Source organism: Apis dorsata, unplaced genomic scaffold, assembly GCF_000469605.1.
Source record: "Apis dorsata unplaced genomic scaffold, Apis dorsata 1.3 scaffold_591, whole genome shotgun sequence".
NCBI lineage: Eukaryota > Metazoa > Arthropoda > Insecta > Hymenoptera > Apidae > Apis > Apis dorsata.
In genome coordinates this window covers 354,901-371,918 of record NW_006263796.1, presented here as the reverse complement: position 1 = coordinate 371,918, position 17,018 = coordinate 354,901, and the positions used below count along the sequence as shown (strand labels likewise).

The window sequence follows — 17,018 nt, the reverse complement described above, 5'->3', positions numbered from 1 at the left end:
GCGTGAAGCGTGGAAAACGGTTAGTATAGATCGAGGGAGGGGGAGGGGGTGGGGAGGAGGGGCCTAGCGCTAAGATTAATTAAAATCTTGCTTTCGGGGATTTAACCGGTACGTGACTCGAATTTCCTGGGCTTCCTGGGTTCGGTTTATTTTCCAGAGTGAGCGAATTCCCGTCGGCCGATTTTACCGATTTTACCAGTAGTGTATTCCGTTGTTTCCATTTTAGGGACTGGCCAATGTTTGCCGCGATGGAATTGCATGTTACGTCGGTGTGTCGATGGTCTTTTGGTATATCTATTCTCGAGGAGATATCGGATTTGGATAACGCGTGGGAGAGAGGGAGAGGGAGAGTGTTGTAAACTGTCTGAGAATCGTGGATATGTATATGTTTGTGGATATCTTTGTGGAGAAAAATAATTGTTGTTTGTGTTAAATTTTTAAAATTAGATTCTTAGAAACGTTGTTAGAAAAATAATTGTATTGAGAGTAGCATTTGTTTTGGGGAAGGGGAAAGGTTGAATTTCATTCGTGGTCTTATATTGATATAAGTTATTTTTGGAGGGTAAAATATAGATTTGAAGGTTTGAATAACTCGTGGAAGAAATAGTTTGTAAATGATTATGAATTGAAGAATTGAGGATAGGGGATGAAAGATTCGGGGTGATTATCGTTTCAAGAGGAGTAAGTGAATAAATATATTAACATACATAGTATCGGAAATCTATAGGGAAATTAGCATATTGAAACGGGAGAAACGGATCTAAAGAACGATATTCAGGAACCATATATGAAACCACCTTGAATTAATTTTTTGCCAAACTTTGCATATTTATAACTTGGTATACATACGGCTTCCATCGATTCCCATTGCTAATTCTTTCAAATAGAGAAGGAAGAGAGGATCAGTAGATGATGAACTTTTGATTGAATCGAGATAATCGATCGATATATTCGAAATCCTTTTTTTTTAAATCCAAACTCGCGTATATTTCAGTAACATTTATTACAATATTTTATTTCTCATTCGCGAATGAGAATAAATAAATATAAATCCCAAGTCAACAATCATCTATAACAGAATATTTTCAATTATTGTTTCATTAAATAAAAAAAGTGCTTCTTTTTAAGCAAGTTTATTACCTCGATTAATCTGTTAAACCTTGATAATCTTGGAAACAAAAACAAAAAAATTAATTACCACAAAACAAAGGAAATATCTACAATATTAAAAATATTAATTTTATACATACCATACATATTTCATTTCATCACCATCTACCATATTTTATCTCAAAATTCATTACACCAGCTTCACACGATAACGTCACTTAATACTTACTCAAATAAATTAAATAAAAAGTTTCTACCCGTTCCAAGAGATTTGTCGTAAAAAGAAAGAGGTCGGGGTTGATCGATACGATACGGGGTGCGATCAAAACGGGGTTGAAATCGTAAAATCGCGGTTGATCGTTGCATTCCTGGCTCACTTGGATTAACGGCGTATAAACTTTTTAGAATGGAAAGTTGCGGCATAAAGCATCACGCGGCCTCGGGCAACGGCTCCTTTAAAACCTGCGCCCGCCGTTTATTTATACCCGCAGCTAAATCACTTCGGCCCATTATGCAGCGCCAGGCCGTGACAGTGGCGGCCATCCCTGGAAAATTTCGAATTTTCCAAATTTTATTCCGCGCGGAACGGCGGATCGATCATATCGGAATTCTGTTTGTTCACACTCTTAATGGACGATCCTTTTGTACCGCCGTAACCGGTTCCATTTTTCGCAGGCACGCGAATCCTTCGAGATGCTTCGAATATTTCCGATAATTTTCCCTGTCGAATCCTCCCTCTCTTGATTTTTTTTTTTTTTTTCGTTCGATTCGACAGGGAAAATATAATTTATTTTTTACATCGAAAATTATATCATCGAATAATGTTCAATATGACGATAAATTAGAAATTACGTTTCTGAAATTTTAATATTTTTCATTTTGGTTTTTTCTTTCTTTTTAGGAACGAGAATAAGGTTTTAAAGAAAGATTTTGTTTGCTAAAAATATTAAACTTTTGTTGAATTTGAAATTTTATCGATTTATATCGATTGTTTTTTAATAATTAATCAAGTTTTTAAAATTGCAAAGCTTTTATATTTTAATACACGATTCATGAACGATCAATTATAGTTTAACCTTTTTTCGTTACATTAATAATAAACACGTTTAACAAGTAGAATTATGAAATGCTAATAAACACAAGCAACAATTTTAACCACCTCTTCAAGGGTATTAAAAAATTCTTCAAGTATTTTGAATTTTGTTACCGCAAAGTGTCTTCACGGGGGAACGAGATCCTCGAGGGGATATCTTCATAAAATAAAAATCTAAAGGATTTCAAAAAGGTGCTTATATCTCGTGGAAAAAGTGCCTTTGTGTTTGCATAACCTTTCATTCTCTTTAATACAGGTGGAATATTCATGATCACTTTCTCGATATCCTCTCCAACCTTTAACTTTTCCAAAGCCGAATTTAATAAAACTAGATAAAGACTAGATTGTTTCTTATATATTTAAAAAAATATTAAATATTATATATTTGTTTTGTCAAATTTCTAATTTCATACATTTATTGATCGAATTTTCTTGAATTAAAAAAGAAAAAAAAGAAATCAATAAATAAATATTCCACTATTCTAATTTTATGAATGTTTCAAAGATGATAATGAAAGAATTCGAATGGCCTTGTGGAATATTAATTACGAACCGCGTGAAAAGCTATAAATTAAACCAGGGCAAGACATTGACGAGATAATCTATTCTCTTTAATTCCATTATTAAGCAGATTTTAACTGAAACAGCTCGATCGATTTTCGCGAATATTGATTGATTATATCGACGCACAGGAGGTGTCGTTCCAACGTTTTGCGTTTAAAAGAATTATCTTCTACGCATAATTTGTATCGAAATTTAAGAAACAAAAAATTAAAAAATGTTGACTTTTCGAATTTTTAATCAATTTTATTCACCATTATAAATAAGGATAATCGAATCCGTATAAATATTGTTATTCAAAAATAATTGGAAAATTTTTTAAGATTAGCAAAATACTAAAAAATATATCTAAAAATTTTATAAAATTAGAAAAAAGATTTTATTTTTTTAAACTAACGAAAAGATTAATTCCTATACGAATAACTATCGAATACATTAAATTTACACACGTTGTCCATAAATTTTTAATAAACGATTTAAAATTAATAAATTATTAATTCTATTAGAATACCATTAATTTGCTGATATTAAAACGTCAGCAATATTCGTTTATCAGTATAATAATACCGATACAATATATTTTTAGATCAAAATTTAAATATAATATACCTATATTCAAATCCTTATAAACGTTTGATATTTATTAATTGTTTAAATAGAGGAAAGTTTATAACCCAAGATTCCTTTGTTTCAATGAAAAATATTCAATTCCTACGTAATTGGAATAATTTTCCTTCATCTCCTTTCCATAAAACCTAAAAATTACCTAAAATTAAATTACAAATTACGACATCCACACAGTCGATTCTTCAAAGTCGATCTTCCACGCGACAACAAAAGCTTAAAAAAAAAAAGTTTTCTGTGTGCACGTTTCTCCCTCGTTCAAGAAGATAAAAAAAAAACAAACACGCAAACGATCATCGACAGACCGGATCCGGAGAGAGGAGTTTCGAAATTCGTCAGTTTTTCTTGCGCCTTTGATGTCACGGGTCAAGAGATGCGATGGCCGCGACAGGAAGTGGGCTCCTCTCTCTGGGCGGGATAATACATGCAAATATAATCCGGCGGGCTTTCACGGTGCATTTAATGTTTCACGAGCGTGCGGAATGGATATTGCACACGCGTGTCCGCGTGTGGAGAATTTTCAAAAAATGAGAGGTAGGGAAAAAGACCATCGCATTGGACCCGAATATGCCGAATTATTGCCGGGATCGATAACGTTCTTTGGCGGGATTATCATTTGCAATTGATTTTTCGCAACGACGAAGCGAAAATATGGTGACGTGTGACCACGAAGGTTTGCGCGAAATGTCGGTTGTTGTATTTTATAGGGGGTTTATGGAACGAGTTATTGAATTTACGACGCGGGAAAGACGAGTTTATCAACTCGTCATTCGAATATAGAAAATATTTTGCGTTCCAGATCAATTCTTTTAATTTATTTTTAACCGAGTTGTCATATAAATTCGATGGAGTTGTTGATGTTTTAGTGACGAAGGTGATTCAAGACGTCGCTTGAATTTTATAAGAAAAAATAAAAATTAAACGAAGGAGAAATTGATTTGAAAAAAATTGTGAAATATTCCTAATTTGATGTATAAAATAATTGATATTCTTTTGAAATTTATTTTCAACGTGTATATTCCACGAGAACATTCTTGTTTGATTAGTCTGTAGTATTAAATACCAGATTACACCAGCGAGATCCTAATTAAGACAGAATCATTTCGCTAATCCAAAAATCCTTTAAGATCATCCTTGTGCACGTTCTAGAATCTTAATTCTTGTTCCAGAATCCAGAAGATCAAATGCTAACAACACTTGCTATTCCAACAAGATCCACCTTCCATCCGTTTATTTCAATTTATCGAGCGAAGAATTCTCAACGAATTCTCGTTCGCGAATAATACTATTTTTATTTTTATTCGATGAAAGATTACGGCGAAAGGATTTATCGTTCTATAGAACTTTGATTTCTTTTTTTTTTTTTTTTTTCATCAAGCGATAATGAACCTTCGAAAAAGTGTAAGTGCATCTTCGTCTAAAATAGTGGTGCATATCTCTATCATAAGTGCGGATCGATTCTTCGCAACACTTTGCTTTATTAAGGATACGACCCAGAAAACTTGCTACTTTGCGAGACATTTATAAATGTAGCATAAGTCGAGAAACTTGTGCGATGATAAAAATAAAAAAAAAAAAAAAAAAAAAAAAAAAAAAAAAAAGAAAGAAAAAAAGAAGAAACGAATGTGATTGAACTTGCCACGCAAAACATCGAGTTCGACGTATTATTTTATTCCTTCTAAAAAGTCTCCTCGACTTTCTTTTTAAAAAAATTAAAAAAATCAACATAGATCTTCCGCGTGTTTTTTCGTTACAACGAGAAAGGGCGACCAGTTATAAAACAATGCAACTGGGTGCCGCAATACACGGTGTATAATTCATTGAAATTACACTATTTACTCGAATAAGCATCGAACTAACAAACTTCATTTAAATTTTTATCTCCGTTGGCTGTTTTCCAGTAAGCTTCGAACGATTTGAAACGAGGAAAATTCGTGAAACATAAACGGGACGAGAGATACGGGATTTCGCTTCAAAGACAATATTTCTCTATTTTATGAGACAACTTTCGTGCCTGTATACATAGAGAGCATGATACGTGAAATTTCAGCCCCACGTGTCATTCCGCCAAGAGATAATTCCGTAATAAGCCATTTGTAACCAAATATTGACAGAATACCAGGCTCAAACGTTATTGCTATGAGTGAGATTTAATCGAGTGACACCTTTTTTTTTTTTTTAATGGAAAACGTTCTCGTAGAGAAATAATAATATTCCCTGTTCCTGTAATTTCACAGTTTTCATACTCTCAAAGCAGCTTTTTCATCAATTTTTTTTTATCAAAATTGGAATTTTTATAAGATATTTTTTGTGAAAATATCGATTATTACCGTCGCTTGTTATTTACGAAAATTGAACTATTTTCTTTTCTTTTTTCCAGATATACATAGCAATTCTGTGTCAGTTTGTCATAAAATGAATTTTTTATCATTATCTTCGTCATTATTATTATTATTATTTATTACGGACGAATTATTGTTTTATCGAATTTACACGAAATGTGATTAATTGTTTTGCATTTGGACGTCCTAAAATAAATTCAACAATCGATTTCAACAATCGTGACTCACGATTCAATCCTTCGATTAATAATATTTGTTTCGTATCTTCGTTACTCGCGTATACAATCTTCTTATTAACGCAATAATTATTCTTCTATAATTAAAAATCTACATTTTACAAAACACAATTACAATTGCAATATAATACGATTATTATTTTCCTGTTTTATTACATACCCGTAAAAATAATGAAGATTTTTCTTAGATAACACGAGCATCAAAAGAGAAAGAGTCTTACTGATATTAGGAAAACGTTTTTCTCCCAAGCGGTTATAAAACTTTAAGCTTTGCTGCTAAGAAAAGCAATTTGCCATAGCTCTTAAGAACTAGCAGCCCATCGTTAAATAAAGTCCTCAATTTCTTATGTGAGTGCTTTAGTTCTACCAATTTTCAGTTATAAAACCAGAATCTTCCTGATTCTTACGAGTGGATTTGGTATTTTGATCTATAATTTATATTTCGATCAATTCCTAATTATCTATCATCCTAATTAATCTAACATCTAACATCCTAATTAATTAAGGAAATTTTAAGAATGAAATTACATCGAAATTAAATTTCAAAGGAAAAAATTACTTCCCAAAAAAAGAAAATTTCCCTCCCTCCTTATTCAAAAAAAAAAAAAAAAAAAAACTGGCTAGCAAGAATATACATATATAAATCGATATAAATATATATATATATATATTTTTATGGCTTTTTATATGTATATTCTTGCTAGCCAGTTTTTTTTTTTTTTTTTTTGATGAAGGAGGGGGGGAAATTTTTTTTTTTTGGGAAGAAATTTTTTCCTTTGAAATTTATTTTGGTTGTAATTTTTTTTTTAAAATTTCCCCCCCCCCTTTTTTAAAAAAAAAAAAAAAAAAAAAAACTATCTAACAAGAATATACATATATAAATCGATATAAATATATATATATATATAATTCGATTCCCCCGGCGTAGCGTTCCCTTTCTCTACAGAATTTATTCGATTCGCCGTGCACATCCGAAACACTCAATATCCGGCCACGAAACAGAGAGAAAATTCGAATAGTCTTTGCATACTTAAATCAACCAGGGACCATAATGTATCGCGTTGCGCATTGAGCCCTCGCCCATGTATAATTCGCTGGAAATCCCGGTTATCCGGTGTGTGCGTGCCGCTGTTGGATATCGGTTATTAATTATCCAAGTAATAGCCGCGTAATTGGAGGCCCCGGGAGGATGTCGGCCACAGGGGCGAGAAACACTGGACATTGGCCTAGGCCGGGCGATCGGGGAATGTCTGTTGCTCCTCCATTTGCATTTTTATGCCTCGCCATGCATGTATGAAAACGTGTCACGTTTCATTATTCCGCCGCGCAGGATGATATCGAGATACTTCGGGGCGTGGATTCATGCTAATGAATAAGTGAAAAAAATGTTATGGGGATATGGTATATGTACGTAACGAATGATGGATATTTACTTGGAAAATTGGAAGCGAAATTTTGTACATTATAGAAATTGGAATTCGAAGACTAATTGTAGTTAAAATTACAAAAATTAAACTTTATATTTATGGGATATAATAAATTTAATTCTGATGTGATTCGAAGCCACTGGAAAAAAGTTTGATTATTGTGAAAGTGAAAATAAAATGCTGAAAGTGGATTGTTTCTGTTAAATTTCGTTAAAGAGAGCTGGATGTATATTTAAGAAATTTTCTTTTTTCGTACCTTCGATAAGTTTTGAAGAGGTGTAAGCGATACGAAACTCAGGGAAGCTGTTATTCTTTATGCCGGAACTTTCCACCCTTGTTTGCGATTAAACTGTAAATTTATAATAATTTTATTGAGATTCGTGTCGAACATTTTACTACAATTTTTTCTTATATCCTCAACTTTCTTTATACTATTTCTTAACTTTTGAATTAAATATATATTTTGCAATCGAAATAAAAGAATCCTGCGAATAATGGAAAGAATTTTGGAAACATTTATCCCCATAAAGCAATGATTCATCCTATCAATTTCCATAATTATGGTAAACTAATTGTTAAATTGCAATCCAATAACTATATATAGTCAATTGATTAACCAATAATTAATTTAAATTTTGATAATAATCTAATTACGTTACATTAATTAAAAACGTGTATAATGAAACAATCTCTGAATACAACATTCAATTGCAAAATATAAATGAGTAATAGAAATGTTTCTGTAATAGAAATCCATGAAATTTTAGTTCCATCCGATAAACATTCCTCATTTGACCATAAGCACAGTGTTATATAAATTTACTGTTATATACCAATTGAATAAGCATTGATTCTATTGAAGATGAAATAAACCATTACACCCTATATGTACGTATAATATATTCCTGAAATCTCTCACCAATTGTTATCACTACATATTAATAATAAATTAATTATTGTGTCAACACAAAACGTTATAAAATTTTATAAATTCAATTTCTTCGTTTTTTTTCTTTCGTTAAATCCCATCCCATTATCATGGCAAACTACTTATTATTCTACGATATATAAACGAATAAATAGGAATTTCAACAAGAATAGAATATTTGCATAAATTATAATATTATACCTTGCGGTTGGAAATAGTCGACCGGTTATTAGATCGTGGTATATTACAGCGAGTGGATGTTGAAGTTAAATGGAGTTAAATGGATTTCAAATAATTAAGGATGAATAATTAATCACTCGTAATGATAATTTCCAATGCATCATCGTTCGGCGAATGGAAATAATTGCTGATCACTATGATATTATTTCGTCGATAAATTTTCTCCACGTCCGAAAAAGGAAAAAAACACATCGAATTACAATTAGTGTTGGATAAAATTCATTATATTCGATATCTAACCTATTTATTAAAATTTAAAAAAAAATCCACAACAAAATATACACTTCAATTTTATGATAACAGAATAACAACAATTAATAAATCATCCACAAATATCTTTACAATTTCTAAAAATTCCCCAATCCACAGAATTATACCCATTTTAATTACCGAGTTTTATATTTTTAATATATAATTAAACGAGTCTCCTCACGCTCGAGCCCATTCGGATTTCATTAACCCTCTCCCCTCCCGCCCTTTCCTCGTGTAAAAATACCAGGAGTATAAATCATCCCCTCTCCGGTGGAGACTCCGAAAAACCGTGGTCCACAAATCAAACCAAGCGAGCGCGACTAAATGATGAAATATATATTTCATAAACAGCCCCTTACACGACCGAGTTTAAAACCGCACCGCTGGTCCTCGGATACGGATAAAAAGGCCGGATGGCCTGTTTCTTCCGGTTAAAGGTTGAAGAGGGCGCGGGTCCATATTCGAGCAATTTCGTGTTTCCAGTCGGCGAAAAAACACGATCGAGTTGAGTGGTGTGTTTGCGTGTGTGTATGTATGTGTGTATGTGTGTGGAAAGCCGTTTACACGCCATTACACGGCCACGAGGAGAGGCCACGGTTTTTCCACGGTGGCAATAAGGGGACGCCGACAATGAAGATGAGTGAAAAGCGCAAGAAACCACGTTGGAGTGGCGTGGAGGGGATGGGAACAGGGTGGACACGAAGGAAAGGGACGTAATAAAGCCAATATCGGCGAGCAGATTGGAAAATAACCGCTTAACACGGCGGGAGGACAACGGCTTCTTTTCTTCTCTTTTATATAGAAACGGGGCGCAAAAGGAGCGGTGGTTGTGCACGATGATCTGGAAAAACAGTTCGAGAAAATGGTCGCAATACACCCTTTCCTCTCTCTCTGTGTGTACTGGATAAAATTTTCTTTTTTTTGGTTTTCTTTTAGTCATTTCGTCGCCTCTCGTATCCGAAGAGTCTTTTATTCTCGTCGAAGTCCGTGAAAATTAGCCTCATACGAGGGAATATTCATGGAATATGATGGTGTTTCCTGTTCTTTGCGATTGTTGGTGGTTTTTGAATGAATAGACAAGAATGTGAAATATCGTCTGAAGAGGATAATGAAAGTGTGTTCGATTTTCTTCACTATTCTTTTTCTTTCGATCATCTTGGAGATTTTTGATTTGATTACATTATTATATTTTGCGCGCGAGAAATGAAAGGAATTTTTTCTTTTTTTATTCGCGTAGAATTTTCTATGCTTTTTTGCTTATTATGCAAATGTTTTCAAATGATACTTTCCTTCCCCTGAAACAAATATTAGCTTCACGCTCTGGAACTTTCCATCGTGTGTGTTATTTTAATTTAAGAGTTGGATTTGATAATTTGTTTAATAATAAGAATATATTTTTATTCAATTCCTTTGGATATAGATTTTTGCTTCCTCATATGCAAATTTATAAATGATCTTCGATAAAAATCAACAAACGATTTTTGATCGAGTAGTATTTGGTTTAAATCGATCCATATTTGAGGACGAAGCAATTTTCATATTTCAAATTTTTTTTTGACACCGATGATCCATTTAACAGTTTTGTTTATTGTTCTTTCAAATTCATCTCAAACTATCCTAAAGCTTTATAACCGCAGCGACGATTTACGAAGAAATAAATCAATATTTACAGATATGTTCGGAATCAGCCTCGTAAAAAAGTTCCATCCTGCCCATCGAAGTGGCTTTTCTGTTTGAGTGTTCCATATTGCCTCGCGTTCCCGCGTGTTGGAACATGCATGGGCCTCTCTCTCTGCGTAGAGACGAAACGAATTCAAACCTGGTTTGAAAAAGTTTATCAGTCGTACGAAATTTTCCCGTAATTTCATTGAAATTTATTATTTTTGACGTTTGTTTTCAAATTTTTCTTGATGAGTTAAACGATTTTATCTTAAATGATTGGAATCTGCTGTATATAGCAAAGGAATTTATAACTTTCGCGCAATTTTTCAAAGATATTCCAATGGCTGACGCGATACTCGAATGCAATTGAATAAATAATCACGTGATCATAAGGATTCAATTGAAATTTAAGTTTGACGTTTCCAAAATGTCATCGAAGCGATAATTTTCTAAAATTTTCGAAACCACACTTTTCTGCACTTTTAGCAAAAATTTATTCCAATTTAAATATTTAAAATTATTTCGTTTTAAACGTGACAAATATATGACATATTTACAATTTCCAAGAGCAATTGACCGTGCGTTAATATTAATTAAAACTGTGTTTGTTGTTTTATTACCAGATCGCGAAAGTTAAATTTCCTCATCTCGGAATGTGGAACTGTTTTGGCTGGTTGAATTTAAATAAAAACAGATTACATATCAGGTTTAAACGTTTAAACGTTTATTGCACAATATGTTTCATCTCGAAATTTTTTTATGCATGTGAAATACATGCATTATTATCCTTTCTGAGTATGTGATTGCAAAGATTGCTGCTGGATATTGCTGCATAACTATGAATTATCTTAATGAAAATCTTGAATGATCTTTTTATTATAGAAAAATAAAATTGTCGTTAACAGATATTTTTTTTTTTCTTTTAAATAGATTATCCTCGTTCGTGATAAACTTGTCAGAAAGAGCATATAATTACGTGTAATCAGTAATCCATCTCCAAACATCCTGGGATGAATACAACAATCCCAGTTTCCAAATCTATGGAATTATATCCGCTCTATGTTTAGCCAGACCTCTATTAATAATTTCTCTGTTAAATTCTGTTAAACGTGCAAATTAACGCGCAAATATTCCATGTTTATAATCGTTAAACGTGGAAGTCATTAGAAAGATAATAATCTATTTAAAAAAAATAAAAAAATAAAAACACGATATTTTTCCCTTTCTCATAACAAATTTGTTCAAAATTGTTGAAATGTTATATCGTTTACACGCTACAATTTTCATATTTATCATTTTATTTTATGATTATCGTTATTATCAAAATATTGATAATTTTCTTTTTTTTTTTTTTTTCTATTGAAATTCAATTAATCGAAAAAGATACTTATATTAATCTTTCTTTTATGAAACTTTTGAAAATGTCCCTATCGTGATGAAATAAAGTCACGAAATTTTTTAAATAATCTCTTCTCTTCAACCGTACGCTTCTGACAGCCCAATCATTGAGCCAATTTCGTTTAAACTTGATATGTGACCTTTTATATATGAACCGTTCATGAAGTTTCGTGAAAATTTTATCGAAGATCGAAAAATGGTCCATATGGCACAAACGAATAATGGTAATAAGAATTTATAATAAATTAATCGTAATTTAGATCCAATAATAATAATTGAATTTTGATCTTATCTTTGATAAGATTTATGAAGAAATAATCGTGTGAAATTAAATATAATATTAATAAATGTATTTTCCTCGATATGCATTTAGATTAAAAAATTAATAATTATAATCAATTTAATTACAATAACAGATAATATAAAATAAAATCGGATCAAATTCTTTTTCAACAATTCCACTCGAAATATACGGCGTTAAATTAAACTAAACGAAGATTTAATCGATGTACAAAGAACGAAACATCGATGAAGCCACGTTGCTGATTTCTTTATTAAAAACTTTTCACTAACTGACGAAAAAAAAACACGTTTTGTTAATAATATTCCAAATTTTAAACAAAGAACGTTACAATTATTACTTTCTATATTTCAATGTAATTATAAAAAATCTACTTTTTTATTTAAAAGAAAAAAATAAGTTTTCTAATTCTATTATAAACTAATCATCTAATTTTTTAATTTAAAATGTTGGATTAACAACACACAATTCCATATCCCTTATGAGAAAAAAAAATTCCTTATACTTTATTACAAATAATTTTCATTTATCCATAAATATAAACCGTAAATTAACAATAAATAAACAATTATATAATTCTCTATATTTCAACATACAAAACATGCGATATGAATTACGATGATAAATCGAATATATTTTAATATTTCCCTTTCGCGAGGAAAGAAAGATCCTCTCGTTACTTATTTAAAAAAAAAAAAAGAAAAAATTCCAATCGCGAGATTAACGACAATTTTTTATCACAGATCAATTCGAATTCAAAAGGGGAAAACTTTAAGCAGCTTGTTTGTCCATCCAAGATTGGAAAACGCGTTTCTGGGAAAACGCGAAATCCGAAAGACGGGATGCTGCTTTTCAAACGAGTGTCCTCGTCGCTCGGATTTCGAAAAGATACGTATTGCTGGAACAGGTACTTTGTAACTGGTGCATAGGTTGGATCAAAGGGAAATGACGGTCAAAGTAAAAAGGGGGTGAATTCGTAATCGTGATTGGAAAAAGAGGGGGTAGTGTCCACGACGTTATTTTGCACAATGGGTGAATGTAAATCGAGACGAGGGAAAATAGGCTCGTTCAGGGGCACGCAGTGCAATTTGGAAAACATTGGAGAAGACTGTTTTGGTATTTTTTATTTTTCTGTTGATAAAATTTTTATCGTTTTTTGTTCTATATTTGCTCGTTTCTTCTTGAACAGAATATTTTTCTATTTCTATTTCTACAGATTATTATTAATACTTGAAAAACACCTGAAAAATAAAAATAAATAAGAGTTAATATTAAAATAATACTAGTTACTTTCTAACAATTTTTATTATTGGATTTGTTTGTCGTGATATTATTAGATTATTTTTTTCACAGCAGAGATTGACGAATCGAATTTATTAAAATAAACTTTTATTCGTCCTGTTACTATTCTTAAATAAATTTATTCGTCAATAAATTTGAAAGATATATTATTCTAATATCTGTCATTTCCTAAAAATAAAACCATTTTTATATTTTTATATTTCTTCCAACCAAAACAACAACAAAGTTTCGATACACAAATTTCCAATATATCTTTCTAATTTCCAAAACTTCTCAATTCTTGCCAAAAAAAAAAATATATACTTTTATATAATTTTAAATAGAGTTATGGATTAATTTAACTCAACTCTCTCAAAACAAATTGCAAAAAAACACAAATAAATCTCGCGTGGCAAAATAAACTTCACTACCGATAAAAATTCTTTCGAGAATAGAAAGTTGGAGGGGCAGGGAAAGGCGTTTGCGGGAGGAGGGAAAGGGCACACAAGGTGGCGAGCAAACACCAGGGGAAATTATGCGCCGGCCGAGAATTCCGAGGAACAATGGTCGGTGACGTAAGCGGTATTTCGGCGGTGAAGAACGGGCCAACGGGGCCAGAAACGTGGTGGAGGACGGTGGTGACGTTAACCGGCGTGGACGAGAACGTGCAACCACTCTTGCGAACTTGGGCCACGATTAATTGCCGCCAGGAAATGCGTCCGAGAAACGAATTCGATCTGTCCGCGAGCTTTATATCCTAGCAAGCATAAAAGGATCATAATATCGTGTAATAAGTAGTGATGGGATCGAACAAGCGTGGAAAACTTTGGATGAATTGTTTGAATGATATTGGAGGAAATTGGAGGAATGTTGGATGTCGGGACGATTATTGATTTTCAAGTGAATTTTTGAAGGATAGAAGGACGAGTAATATTGGATTGAGTTTGATACGATTTGAAAATTAATAGAAATTAATGTGGTTAATTATCTATTGATTTCTTGTGAATCTTTAGAATAAACTCGAAAGGAAAGGAATGATAAATAACGATGGAATCGAGAACGAGAAATTAATATGATTGGGATGATTATTGATTGAATTTGAATATTTTTAGAATAATACAGATACATGCAATGGAGAAATTCGACGGGTAACAGATTAAATCGATCAATTTGAAGAAAATTATTCGAATCGAAATCGATGATCGATGTGAAAGTTGGACGTGGAATTGGATATAATTATTGATTGGGGTTGGTGTAAGTTTTCAGAACAGAGTAATGCCAATAATATCGACAATTCGGGGATCAAATTCGATCAGGTTAGATCGATCGATTTTAGATATTTATTAGAGACGTAATAATAATACCGAAGGGGGATGAAATTGATATGGTGTTGGATATTGAGATTATTATTGATTGGATCTGGTGCAAGTTTCAGAGATAAAGTAACAAGTCTTGACGAAGTTTGCATCCTATTGATTTTCCAAAATAAATAATCTCGATCATCGTGAAACGATTGATTAGTGATCACGAATAGAAGAGTGTTTAATTCATTGATTTTTTTATACCTGCGATACGTTCGATCCCATCGCTAATTAAGTTCCTCGAAATCGTTCCAAGCATCGCCTTTTATATATTGCACAACCTTACAGACACATGCTCCTTTATTTTTCCAATGAAACACATCTGCTACGTGACGACCGTCTTTCAAAGCCTCGATGCTTTCGTCGACTTTTCTATTGATAACAAATGGGGAAATTATGTAAATTTTGAATAACACATACAAAGTTAGAAATGATAATCGATACAGCATGAATATGCAAATCGAATTGCCAAAACTCCCATCTCATTCGATTAATCTAACATCCAGAATTACAAAAAATATAAACAATTTCTAATCAATCTCTTCGAAAAAAAATGATGAAAAACGATAATTTTTATTCCTATTAAATAATACAAGTATTAATAAATCTCCAATATCAACCAACATTTTAATTCCTTTCGTCGTCGATCAATCAGATCCTTGGACCTTCCGTTTAAAAATTTCTTTCGTTTGATCATTCTGTACGCGACGATCGTCTTTAAAAGGGTGGGATCGATGCAAGGGTGAGAGAATGCAGGGAGGGTAAATCACGAAATGAGTGGCATACACCTTGAAAAGGTGTCTGGAGGGCGAAGAATCTCGAGACACCGCGTGAATCGTATCTCGTCTGGCCCGAATGGATGAAATCCGCGCCTCTCGCCTTTACATCGAGCACGACTTCGAGTTTTAGGGCTTTGAACATCTCGAGTGTGACGTGTGCCGTCACAACGATTAAACGTGGTTGTAAACGTGGTTTCGTTTCTCGATAGCGGGAGACACATTGATTTTGTTTGCGTGGAAATTTTTCATGACGATTTTTACACATGATCAAATGAAAGCGTGGAATAATGTCACTTTCACATGATCACGTAAATTAATTCGTTCAAAAAACGAAATTTTAAACGAGTTAAAGAATTATCATTCTCATTGTATAGTGAATTTCACGAGGATAATTAATAGTTATAGAAAGGAAATCAAAAATACTTATTTATGATAAAACAATTTCGATAGCGATTTCATATGACTGTTTTCAAAATTTCATCAAAAATTACTACACAAAGAATGAAGAAAACATTTTTATACGAATAAATACTATATTAACTTATCCAACACTCGAGTCGCGAGTCGTTTGATCGAATTTCACCAACAATACGATATACAATTTTTAATCAAGCGTCCATAAAAAAAAAAAAAAAAGAAAAAAAAGAGGAATTTGAAAAACAAATCTGGAAATTCTACAAACAAATTTTAATTAAAACGAATATCGCTTAACACATACCGTCTTTTCTATACACGCTCTATTTTATATACAAGCGTAAAACAAAAATGGAAATAGATCGAAATACGAAATATATATATATTTCGAGGTTGTACAACGTGATCGCCGCCTATTTCATTAAACCCTTTCAATTTTCGCACAGGTATATTACTGTGGATATATTCGTATAGATATATCGTACAAAATATTCGCGCATCTTGACGAGGGCGCGTGTAATAAAATGGGCAATAGCAATTTAAACGCGCGCGATAAATTTCGTTTGCAATTAGGTTAATCCAATTCAATGATACTCTAAATTAAACGTTAACGACGGATCGTGGTGTTTCATTTGCAGCTCGATCACGTTAAGTGTTTTGTATGCGCGTTTTGAGCAAATGTAAAGCGGGTTGGGCTTCATATAAAATGTACAGCCGTTCAGACGATATGAAAAGACGAATTAAAGGTTTCGAAATTGCGATAGTGTCGCAACGGCAGATTGAAGAAAGGAAAATTCGAGCTTCTTTCCTGAAGAGTTGGTGGAATATGATATTCTGAATTTCGTGGCATTTGCAAGTAGATTGCGAGAAAGAGAATGTGTGAAATTTGAGGAAAGGAGTACGGATGATTTGGATAAATGAAGGATTTGGAAGATCAAAAGTTGTAAAGTTTAAGGAAAAGGAAAGGTGTTGGATAATTTTTGGATAATTGATTAATTTGGAAGAGAGA

At 32.4% G+C, this 17,018-nt stretch overlaps 1 long non-coding RNA gene across 1 annotated transcript in view; it reads right to left on the bottom strand.

The window, feature by feature from the left end:
* The window catches only part of LOC116186314, a 27,819-nt gene that overhangs the window by 578 nt on the left and 10,223 nt on the right, over positions 1-17,018 (bottom strand). Inside the window, exon 2 of the long non-coding RNA XR_004151277.1 lies at positions 5,914-5,916. This is a non-coding gene — a long non-coding RNA (uncharacterized LOC116186314). The remainder of the gene's footprint in view (positions 1-5,913; positions 5,917-17,018) is intronic.